This window comes from Mandrillus leucophaeus, unplaced genomic scaffold (genome assembly GCF_000951045.1).
Source record: "Mandrillus leucophaeus isolate KB7577 unplaced genomic scaffold, Mleu.le_1.0 Scaffold68, whole genome shotgun sequence".
Classification (NCBI taxonomy): Eukaryota; Metazoa; Chordata; class Mammalia; order Primates; family Cercopithecidae; genus Mandrillus; species Mandrillus leucophaeus.
Window position 1 is genome coordinate 1,204,668 of NW_012107363.1, and position 8,096 is coordinate 1,212,763.

Genomic DNA, 8,096 nt, shown 5'->3' on the forward strand with positions numbered 1-8,096 from the left:
AAAGAAAGAAAGAAAGAAAAGAAAGAAAGAGAAAGAAAGAAATGGCTTGCTCACAATTCTGGAGGCTGAGAAGTCCAAGATCAACGTGCCAGCAGATTCGATTCAGTGTCTGACCAGGGTTCTGTGCTTCAAGGACGGCGCCTTCTCACTGTGTCCTCACATGGTAGAAGTCTGCCTCGGGCCTCTTTTATGAGGCCTCCACCCTCTTGACCTCTTGACCTAATCACCTCCCAAAGCCCCACCCTCAATACTCTGTGTTGGTGGTTAGATTTCAGCGCAGGAATACTGGAGAGATGGGAATATTGAGACCACCGCACAGCCCCAACACTCTAACACCGTGGCCACGTCTGGGGTTGCCCTGTATAATCATTCATAACACACCCTTTCATTTTCTAAGGTACCCCACTTTGGATGATAAATTATTTGACACCGTGGTGATTATAAGCCAGTGAAGGGCTCCTCCTAACTCCATCCACTGGTCCTCAAACCTGCGCATGTGGCTGTGCAGGTAACAGTCACAAAACAGTCAGCCGCTCATCTAAGGCATACAGGACAAGGCCCCACCTGCTGTGTGCTGTCTGGAGGCTGGTGTGGTAGCCAGGCCTGCAGCTGCAGGCCCTTCTCCCTGCTTCTGGGTGATGAGAGTGAACCCCACGGACAAGGGCCCTTTGCCGCAGCTCTGCACCACCGCAGGAATCCTTTGAATGATGTGAGGCTTGTGGGCGACGGTGACTGTGAATCAGGAATTCCACAATGACACTGCTGACAGAAGCGGGTGGGAAGGCGATTCTGTATCTGGCTTATGCATCCACCCCCCTGAGAACAAGGGAACCAACCTGCCCCCGGGTGCTTGCTGGTCTCTTCAGGTAATGCTGCCACACCCAAAGTCACTGTTGTCCCCTGATGTTGGAGACTGGGACCTTAGTGGTGGCAGTGGCCAGCTCAGCCCTGGAGAGTTGACAGCCATATTTTTTGCCTGTATGTTTCCCCATCTCTGCCATATTTTGTGTGTGAGCCCAAGAACGAGCCCTGGGGTGGCTGGAAAGAGGCTGCCCGGCACCCACAGGCAGGCTAGCATGTCTATCCTGTGATCCTCCTGCGTGAAGCATGCCTCTGGGGAGCATCTGCATGGGGCACGTGGGGTTCATTTCATGCGTCAACTTGACGGGGCCACAGGATGCCCAGATATCATGCTAAACATCACTTCCGCGTGTGTCCGTGAGGGTGTTTCCAGTAGAGATGAGCATTTGAATCAGTAGACTAATAACCCCCAATGTGGATGGGCCTCCCCCAGTTGCTTCAGAGCCTGAATGGAACAAAAAAGCAGGAGAAGGGAGAATTCGCTCTCTCCGCCTGACTGCTGGAGCTGGGACATCCGTCTTCTCCTGCCCTGGGACTGGCACTCACATCATCGCAACATCAGCCTTCCTGGTCCCCAAACCTTCAGACTAGAACAACTAGTTCTCCAGCTTACAGATGGAGCTCAGGGGACTTCTCAGCTCCATAACTGCATGAGCCAATTCCGTGTGCGTGTGTGTGCGCACACGTGCAGTGATCCTATTGGCTTTGTTTCTCTGAAGAACCCTGACTACTACAGGGCACAAATACTTCATGTTCTGCAGTCATTTGAGAGGTCCATCCACATACCTCTTCCCCAGGCCACTTTGTCATCATCCTCCAACCCTGTTCTTTCCAAAGCCCTGCCCTGCTTGTCAGCCCATGATCCAGGTAGGGTCCCTCCTCAGCAACATGAGCAATGAGATTCTCCCCCTGAAGTTTTGCCTCTTGGGAGAATCTGCAAGCATCTTTCAGGGTACCCCCTGAGTTAGTTATTATCACAGAAGGATGCAACCACTGCACCCTCCTCCAAAGGAGGGAGCAGGGAGGAAGCAGCGCCCCAACCTCTCTCTCCACCTGCCCTCCCATCTCCTGGCAATGCCTCCTGTGGGCAAAACCCACCCAAAGACCCCCCAGCAGAGATTTTTTGAGAGGATCAGCCTTCCAGGCACAGACCAGGGCAGACAGAAGCTGGGGCTGGAAAGGAACAAGGGGTACAAACCTCCTTAGAAGACACCGAGGAGGATTCAAGGTACCAGCCTTCAAAGGGGCCATGGTTAACTACACTGGACTTGCTAATAGGTTCCTTTCCTGAGAAATAGTAGAAATGGTCACTTTAAATTCACTTGATTGCGGTCCTGCAGCAGTGACATTAAAATCTGGGAAGAATGTTGGAACCACTCATTGGTGTTATCCAAACATACCTGATGCATTCATACAACATCTACAACAACAAGAACTATGAGCCAGGCTCTGAGAACACAGATGAGTTCTTACAGATCTTATAGTCAGGAGATGCTGGGTGCAAGGTCAACAAAAAAAAAAAAAAAGAAAGAAAGATGATGATGTTCGACCTGGAGTACTGTGAGGGAGACTCCTGGGTGGGACATATTTAGGTGGGAGGCAAGGAAGGTCTCTGGAGAGAGGACGTGGAAGCTGCGACCTGAAGGATGAGTTAGAGTGAGCGCTGTGTTAGCACCAGGAGCACGGGGAATAGCAGGGGCAAAGAGCCCAGGACAAGAGAGAGCCCACGATGTACCAAGGTCAGGAGAAAGGCTGCCGTGTAGTGAGCGCCGTGGAGATGGGCACAGCAGAGGTCAGCATGGTTATTTTAGGGAGTTGAAGGGGGAGTCTGGATTGGGAGGCCCTCAAGTAGGCCAGAAGAGGAGACAACAGTTTGACCCGGGGTGGTAGAGATGAAGGAGAGGAGGCAGATCTGAGGGTGGGCTGCTGCAGAATATTCCCCACCTGGGCACTGGAGACCCAGATGACACGGGCGGGCACAATGAATGCTGGCCTGGAGTGAGGTGCATCCCACAGGCCCCGGCTCTGCTCTCACCTGCTGTGCGACTCCAGGCAAACCCTCCCCAGCCCCACCCCAGACCTCTCCTCCTCCCCCATGCACGGGAAGGCAGGAGGAAGGAGGCAGCCAGGTGCTTCTGAGCAGCCTCAGCACCCATCCTCTTAAAGGTGCCCAAGCCCAGCAGGACAGCCCCTGATGGTGGGACTTGGGGCAGTGACTTCTCCCAACCTCACCGCATATCACAGCATCACCTGCAAAGTGGCTGTGATGATCGCATCCCATCACCGAGTGAGCACCTGATACACCTAACGTGCCCTGCCTGTGCCACGCTTGCAGCAAGTTCTCCGTAAATGTCAGTTAAGAGGATGAACACTGCTCTCTGTTGCCATCTGTGACCTGGGGTGCTGGTGGGGCTGTCACTTAGGGGGACCCATCCCCTTGCTTGGGAGAGCCCCTCCATGGGGACAGGGAAACTGTGCCAGCAGTGGGACGGCCACCCAAGCAAGGCCAAGGAGAAGCCTTTCTCAGGGTTTACAAACAGCCCTCTTCTCTCCTCCTGGGACCTGCGGTCTGTGAGCCGTCACCTGCCGGCTTTGCCCACCTCCTAACGAGGAGAAGGCCGCTGTGCTCAGCCTCCCAAAAAACCAGGACATCCCCTGAACTTCCCAACACTCAGCCTGATCAACTCTGTGCTTGGGTCAAACCAGGCTGGATTTCAGATTCTTGCTGCAGAAAGATTCTTTGGCAGACGGGAACTACACCATGGAAGAGGCTCTGATGGACACCATCCTCTCACCAGCAGTGCCAGCAAAGAGTGCAGCAGTGTCCCCACCATGAAGCCATGCCCCACTCAACATGGAGCCCTGAGCTGGGCCAAGCTTGGAATGAAGACCTGGGCAAGCAGTCCGCTCTAGACCTAGGAAAGAAGGATTTCCACAGTGTCTCCCTGCCTGGCCTCCCATCTAAAGATGCCCCACCCAGTGAGTCTCCATCACAGCCCCCAAAGCCCAGCGTCATCTTTTTTTCTGACTTTGCACTCTCACAGGTGCCCATCCTGGGAATTCACTACCCAGCCCTGAGATTCTGATGGGACACACAGGAGTGCACAGGAAAGAGGGCAACAGTGGCTCCCAGCTCTGTGGCTCTGCAATGCCAGGGGAACGCTGTGCTGAGACGGGGGCTCTGATGAGCAGGCAGCCCTGACAATAGCAGTTTCCTGAGAAGGAATCATAGAACAGAAGCTAAATGTAGACACTGGCAGAGCAGCTCGCGGTCCAGCCAAGGCAGGAAGAACTAGGTTCAGATCGTGGCTCCACCACTCACGGCTGAGCAGCCTGGAGCACATCACTTGCACCTCAGTGTGCTCCTCTGTAAAATGGGGGCAGAGGGCGCGTCCACACCCTTAGAGGTTGACGTGAGGATAAGTGAGATAGAGGGTATAGTGCATAGTGCTAGTGCAGTGCCAGGTGCACAGGAGTGCCCAATAAATGGCAGTTCTGAAAAAATACACAGCACACACACACACACACACACACACACACACACACACACAGAACAGAGGCAAAGATATTAAACTTCACCCAGGGCTGCAAATTTGCAACATGCAGCATCTGTGACCAGTGTGCCAATTACACTCTCAACACCTTAGCCCCATCCTTGCCCCATGCATAACTTCCTCGGAAATCCCCCCTGCTATGGACTGGATGCCTGTGTCCCGCTGAATTCCTAGGTTGAAATCCTAATCCTCAATGTGAGGTATTAGGAGCCGGGCCCTGGGGAAACAATTAAGAGGAAATTAGTGCCCTTTTGAAATAGACTCAAGGGAGCTCATTCGCCCCTTCCACCCTGTGAGGATACTGCAAGAAGGCACCATCCATGAACCAGAACGCAGGCCCTTACCAGACACTGAATCTGCCATGGCTTGATCTTGGACTTCCAGCCTCCAGAACGGTGAGAAATAAACCTGTGTTGATCATAAGCTGAACAGGCTATATGGTGTTTTGTTACGGCAGCCCCAACGGACTAAGACAGCTCCCCTTCCTGAACTGTGTTCCATGTGCTAATCAGAGTTCAGACCATTTCATCCATTCACTCCTCAAACATGTGGTGTGTGACCCCAAGGGGCAAGTCAAACCCTGGGGATCCCACGTTGAAACTGACACATCCCTTAAGGTGTTGGGTAACCACAGGGGAAGCCCACCAAGGAAGAGGCATCCGGGGGCCTTGAAGGCTGTGCAGGCGTTGGCCAGGCAAGGCAGGGGCAGGGGTGCCCCAGGGCAGGGAGCAGCCCCAAGGCCTCCTGGGAACTCTCCTGGAGGAGGGCGAGCAGGGGACAGTGCACAGCCCCCCAGGCCCAGCCCACCCAGGCTCTTGGCTACCAGACTAAGGGCTGGAACTTCTATGTTTTTCTGGAAGCAACTCCAAGCCAGGGGCGTTTCCATACCAGCAAATGGAAAAAAATAAGATTTGCTTTTTTTCCCAACAGAAGCAGTGAGCTTCAGGCCCTTGTTGAGAGGTGGTGGGGTACAGTGACTGAGGACAAGCCTTGGGATAGGATCGAAAGGCTCTCCACCACTAATAGCTGTGGGACCTCAGGCAAATCACTTAACCTCTCTGTGCCTCAGTAAAACGGAGCCAACAAGAGCACCTATTTCATGGGGTTGTGGTCGGAAGGAAAGCAGCTCATGCCGAGGAAGCACTGGAAGCGTCCCTGGATCCTACATAGTGCCTCTCAGTGTTGGCTGCTGTTACTGGAGCTCTGTGCCTATCCACAGCCATGGGGTTGGAGCTGGACCTGCTTCATGAGTGTGTGACCCATGCAGCCATGCAGGCCTCATGCATGAAAGGGGCTCATGCTTAGGGTTTAAGGCTCTGCAGAGTCATCAAATTCCTGATAGCTTTATCTTTGAATGTATGCTTCCTAAGCAATGTCTGATGGAACAGCAGAGCCTGCGCTGTGGGCATGGAGCATGTGCTTCTGCCTCCTGCCGCCTCCCCGACCCGGGTTCTCAGCTGCCTGCTCCCCTGGCCTCTGGCACCCTGGACCCCATCCTTCCTCCTATTTGTGCCTGGTCCCAGTGTCACTGCTGCCCTCCTCCCCTGGCAAGGGACAGGGTCTAGGAGTGTATGCACCCCAGTGCATCCTGGGGTGGATCATGGTGGTGACCACCCTTCCCTGGGCTGGTAGTGCCACTGTGTGTTCGGTGGGCAGTTCAGCAGGAACATCAGGTGCCAATTGTGTCTCAACCCAAAGGCTGCAATGCCCTGTGAGCTACCTGTCTGCCATGGGTTGGGGCATCAGCCTGTGGACCTGTGGGAAGGGGAGATGCCTGACTCAACACTCAACTTCCCTGTCCCTGGCCAGAAGACAGGTGTCTTGCAAGAGACTGCACTCACCCTGCAAGCATGCCTATGCCCAAAGGAACACGATGTTACATAGGAAATAAAACCACCATGACAGGTGGAGGGAGTGCAGAAGAAGGTGCGTACTTTTAACCACACTTTCCCCTAGTTTTTGAACACAGGGCCCTGCATTTTCATTTTGCACTGAGCCCCACAAATTGTGTAGCTGGTCCTGGGTAGGAAGGAGGTGGGGAGGGGGAGGGGAGGACTTGTACCTTTTACTCCAACTATTTCTATATTGTTTCATGTTTTTCCAAGATGCATGTGATCATGCATTCATTTTGCAAGTTTTTTATTCCAAAAAGGGTTTAATGGCTACACACGCAGAAAGAGACACAAACACGCACACAGACACACCTATACAGACATGGAGATATGCAGACATACACAGACACACTTGGATACACACACAGATGCACACATAGATACACAGACACACCCACAGATACATACATGACACATACACACACTGGCGTTCAGAACTCGGGGACTGACTCCCAGCCCAAAGGTCTTCCACGACCCATTGCCAGCCGCAAGCAGGCTCTGGGGAGTCCTAAGAGAGCTGGAGAAGGTTCTACGTCGAGCCTGCCTACCCCTTCTCTAAAAAGCAGAGAAAGGCCATGTGGCATTCACTCACTCATGCACTCACTAATCGACAGTCAACAATTCCATACTGAGAAGCTGCGATTTGCTGAGCACAGTCAGTGTCCTGCAGACATGACCGGATATAGTCCCTGCCCTCAAGGGGTGAGGGTATTCCCAGGGATGAGGACACCTGGGACAGAGAAGGCATCCCAGGTGGGTGGAAACCCTCACTCCACAGCAGAGAGGTGGGAACAGACACATTCAGGGGCCTGGAGGGAGCTGAGCATGAGCAGGCGACCAGGGCGTGGTCAGAGCATGGGGTACAATGAGACTGAGGAGGCAGCTGCAGCAGATTGTGGGGGCACTGAGAGCCGGCAGAGGAGCTCACCTGTGGGCAACGGGCCCCAATCCCTGCCACAGCCTGTCCCCTCCACTTTGCTGATAGTGTCCCTGTGACATCTTCCCGTGACAGTATGAGCACAGGCCAAGGAGGACCCGCCCAGGAGAAGCACAGCCTCTGGAGCTCTGCCACTGGCAGCTGTGTGGCCTCGGGCAAGTTACTTAACTTCTCTGTGCCTCAGTTTCCTTATCCTATAATGGGGATAATGTGGCGAGGATTCAACGGAGTGGGGGGACGGATATTTGAAAGCTCTTGGAACTGTGTGCTTGTTATATAAAGTGACAGAGGCCAGCACCCTGCCCAGGTCCACCAGCCCTCTGTACCTTCCATCACCCACCTCACTGGGCCCCTGAAGGGAGGAGGGAAGAAAGCAAAAACAGATTCCTGGGCCCTCACCAGTACCCCCCATAGGCCTCCTCTTTTCTCTCTGCCACAACCTTGCCCCCAAGCAACGTCATCCCCATTTCACAGAAGAGAAACTGAGGCCCTGAGAGAGTAAGCCACTTGCTGAAGGCCACCCGGCCAGTCAGGGTGAAGCCAGGATTCAACTCAGGCGGGGCAGCGTCTCGGGCCACAGAGTGCGTGGTCCCTGTCCCTGGGACCCTCCGCATAAAAGCCAACCCGGGTCACCTCCCAGGGTGCGAGAGCAGCTGTCCATCCCACCGACGCTCCTCGGGCTCTGGGCGCGCCACTGTCATGGACTGTCCCCTGCCAGCAAAAAAAAAAAAAAAAAAAAAAAAAAAAACCCGTTCCCCTTGAGGGCAGCCCTGATCCTCGGGAGATCACCCACCGGCGCGGGCAGCGGGAGGAGCGCGTAGACGCTGCTGGATGGTACCCGCGGCCGGGACT

General features: G+C 54.2%; 1 protein-coding gene across 1 annotated transcript in view; it reads right to left on the minus strand.

Annotated features, from left to right (window-relative positions):
• The window catches only part of PPP2R2C (protein phosphatase 2, regulatory subunit B, gamma), a 287,323-nt gene extending 286,610 nt beyond the window's left edge, over window positions 1–713 (minus strand). The window contains exon 1 of the mRNA XM_012002141.1: window positions 565–713. The gene's annotated coding sequence lies outside the window, so the exon portion shown is untranslated. The remainder of the gene's footprint in view (window positions 1–564) is intronic.
• Between the last annotated feature and the right edge of the window lie 7,383 nt (window positions 714–8,096).